The sequence below is a fragment of the Callospermophilus lateralis genome, chromosome X (assembly GCF_048772815.1).
Source record: "Callospermophilus lateralis isolate mCalLat2 chromosome X, mCalLat2.hap1, whole genome shotgun sequence".
Classification (NCBI taxonomy): Eukaryota; Metazoa; Chordata; class Mammalia; order Rodentia; family Sciuridae; genus Callospermophilus; species Callospermophilus lateralis.
The window spans coordinates 37,808,626-37,812,619 of NC_135325.1; positions in this window are offsets into that span (position 1 = coordinate 37,808,626).

The following is a 3,994-nucleotide window of genomic DNA, read 5'->3' on the forward strand; positions in this document are numbered from 1 at the left end:
ATTTAGGACGCAGGATGGATATTGGGAACCTGCCCACGGTTATGGAATTGTGCTCATGATTGCACAGGCATACTGGTGCACACACACAGTCATGTTGTGCACTCACCAGCACACCTTCTACCCAGACGTGCACAGTGCCACCGTCTGGCTGGAGCATCAAGTGCACATGGGGGATGCAGGAAATAGGCAGGAAATGTAGGCAGGACCCAGAAGAAGGAAAGAGAGAGAGCAACAGATTCCTTACTGTTGCAGAGAAACGACTGCACACCTTTCCCCCGTGACTAACTTCCACATGTGCATTACATTTTTAAAAACATCTTTATTGAGGCATACCATGAAATTCATGCAACTAAAGGTACAATGCAGTGACGTTCTGTACATTCATGTGATTGTGCAACCATCACCACAACCCTGTTTCTTATTTTTTTTAATGTTTTTGTTTGTTTGTTTGTTTGTTTTTTAAGAGAGAGAGAAAGAGAGAGAGAGAGAGAGAGAGAGAGAGAGAGAGGGGGAGGGTGGGAGGAGAGAGGAGAGAGAGAAACTTTAATATTTTATTTTTTAGTTTTCGGCGGACACAACATCTTTGTATGTGGTGTTGAGGATCGAACCCGGGCCGCACGCATGCCAGGCGAGCGCGCTACTGCTTGAGCCATATCCCCAGCCACAACCCTGTTTCAGAATGCTTCTATCCCTTGCCCCCAAAAGATTCCCTCATACCCATGTAGCAGTCAATCTCCATGACTACCGCCAGGCCCAGGCATTCCCTATAAACTGACTCATGCAAGAAGCGGACTTCCCCTCTCCCCACTCCCCGGGTTCTGGCCATTAGGAAAATATTTTCAAGTTTCAAACAAGCCATAGCATGTATTAGTAGTTTGTCCCTGTACTTTGCTCATTAATATTCTACTATATGGATACCTGAATTCCACTTTTTCATTTTTTTATTTTATTTTTCCCACCTTTTATTTGTACCTTCAACAACTGGCAGGCATTTAATTGTCTTCATCTGGGGCCATCATGAACAATACTGCCATAAGCATGGAGTACGCGTTGTCGTAGCCTGTTTGCTGTTGCCAATATCCTCAACTTGGCAAGGTATAAAGGAAAGAGGTTTATTTTGGCTCATGGTTCTGAGTCGAGGTTCCCCATCTGGCCATGGCCCTCTTCCCGGCAGGGTCCCCAGGTGGAGTAGGGCATCTCGTGGCAGGGAGACATGGAGCATCGGAGAGGGTACCGTCCTAACTGGCTTTCATAGCAGACCCACTCTCAGATCAACCCATTAACCGCTTACCCGATTCGTCCTAGACTAGTCCACTGGTGAGGGCAGAGCGCTCATCACCTCTCACAGGCCCCTCCTAAGATCTCAAAATGGGGATTCAATTTCAACATGAATTTTGGAGGGGACAAACCACAGCACGTCTCTGAGTGGTCATGTGTTTTCCTTTCTAATGTATCCACATTTCCACTTCTTTTTCTTACGTGACTGCGCCAGATAGAACCTGTGGAGAGAACGGTGGGAGCGAGCATCCTTGCCTTGCTCTCAGTCTTACGGGAAGAGTGTTTGTTATTTCACCACAATATATAATGTCAGCTGTAGGTTTATGGTAGATGCTCTTTATAGGTTGAGAGCCTTTCCTTCTAACCATGTGGGGTTGGTTGAGAAATTCTTTTTCCATGAATGTGTCTTGGGTTTTGTCAAACGCCTTTTCTTTTCCTAACAAGATGATGATGCTGCTTCTGTCCTTTATTATATTAACATGGTGGATGACCTTAATTGAAATTGGAATGTTAACCAATCGTGGATTCCTAGGAGAAATTTTACCTGGAAATGTTGCGTAACATTTTGTATCTGTTGCTGGATCTGGTTCATGAATATTTTCTTTATTTTTGGTGCTACTGAGGATGGAACCCAGGGCCTCACACATGCTGGTCATGCGCCCTACCACTGAAGTACACTCCCAGCCCTGTAAAAATAATTTTTCTTTTTCAATTTGCAACAGGGCCTCGCTAAGGTGCCCAGGACGGCTTCAAACTTTTGAATCCTTCGGCCTCAGTCTCCCAAATAGCTGGGATTACAGGTTTGCACCTCTACACCTGACTCGTTCATATTTTCTTCAGCCTTTTTGTGCCGATATTCATGGTGGATATCGGTCTGCCGCATTCCTGTGATGTCTCTGTCTGGCTTTAGTAGCAGAGTAAATGCTCTTCACCAAATGAGTTGGGAAATGCCCCCCAACCCCCCACCCTCTTCCACATTCTGGAAGCGTCTGCAAAGGATTGGTACTATTTCTTCTTTAAATGTTGGGTAGAATTCACCCCCAAAGTCACCTGGGCCTGACTTCTCAATTGTGGGAAGATATTTTTCATTTCCTCTCTCCGTTTTATAGGAATGCTCTAAATCTGTCCAGGTTTTCATCCTGTGCATCCATTGTAACCTTTCTCTGCCCCAGTGTTTTCTTGCCTGCTGGTACCTTTCATTCAGTGTCCGGTTTAGAATTTGACATGTCGGATGTCTGTGGACACCATGAGATTCCAGCTCCTAGCCTGTAGCTTTGGATAGTCTGATGTCTGAGACATCCCTTCCAGAACCCCTCCTACAACCCATCCATGGGTATAGAGACCTTTGTCTTGGAGGCGGGGATATGGTGTCATTCTCCACACGATCTCCTGCTTACTTTGATTTGCTCTGTAGTAATGAATTCCTCCACAAGCCCTCCGTGTCTGCATGGAGGAGCCCCAACGGGGTTCCTTCTCACTCCTCTCACCCTGAACCAACCGCTCCACACAAGGGATCGATTGCCTGCTCCCTAGCCCATCCGTTAGTGCATGCTATGGTTTGAACCTTTTTGTCCCCTCTGAAACTGATGTGCAAACTTAAACCCCAATGTGGTAGTGTCAGGGTTGGGTGGGGTGGGCTGTGGCCTAACGGGAAGTATTTATGTCCCCAGGGATCTGCCCTCATGAATACATTAATTCTGTTAAAAGGGGGCTTGTGTGAATGGGTTTGGCTCCACTGCCATGAAAGGAACGACGTCCAATTCCACTTGCCCTTCCACCTTCTGCGATGTGAGAAGAAGGCCCTCACCAGAAACCAGACGCAGGTACTTTGATCTTGGACTTCCAGGCATCCAGAACCATGAGAAATAACTTTCTCTTCTGTATTAGTTGCCCAGTCTGTAGTATCTTGTTACAAAAGAGACTGAGACAGTGCCCAATCTTCCGACCTGATTCAATGCTCAGTGCCTAAGGGCAAGGACCAAAGGCACCATTCTTCCTCATTTCCCCACCACAACCGTCAGCATGGCCTAGACTAGGGGGAGTTAAAGTGTGGAAATTGAGCCCCGGGGGATTGGTTTAACGCTTGGTCGTCATTGGCATCACGGAGCTGGTGTGGCCGATGAACTGAGGATGGTGAGGCGAGGTCTGAGGAGCGTGACTCAGTGTGTGGGGAGTCAGACAAAGGCTTGCCTCTCTGGCCACCACTACAACCTCCACAGACTCTCAGCGACAAATAAGCATCCCTGCCCTGTTGCGCTGTGCTGAGGATTCAACAACACATCTTACCAAGACTTGGTCCTTGAAGGCATGAGGTGTCAGTAAGGTGACTTTGCAATAGCCATTACAAAGGGGGAACAGGTTCAGATTGCCAGCTAGAATCCACCTTGCCTAGGCTTGTGTGCCAGTTCCGCCTCTTGCCGCCCAGGGGACCCTGGCCAAGCTCTCTACTGTGGGGGCTGACATTGTTCCTAAGTGATGGGTCTGTGGTGGGGATAAAAAGAGCTAACATATAGAAATACGCAGGACACTGTCTGACACCTGGTAAAGAACCAGCCAACGTGCATCACCCTGTCATCCCTTCTGAACACTGCAGAAGCCCCGTTCTAGGATTCAGGCCTTTGAGTTTCAGAAAAGAATTCGACCTTCTTTATTTACCCTCTCCCTTGGAACTGGGAGACGATCCTGATCGGGTCAGTTTAGCTCTCAAGTTCTCTGA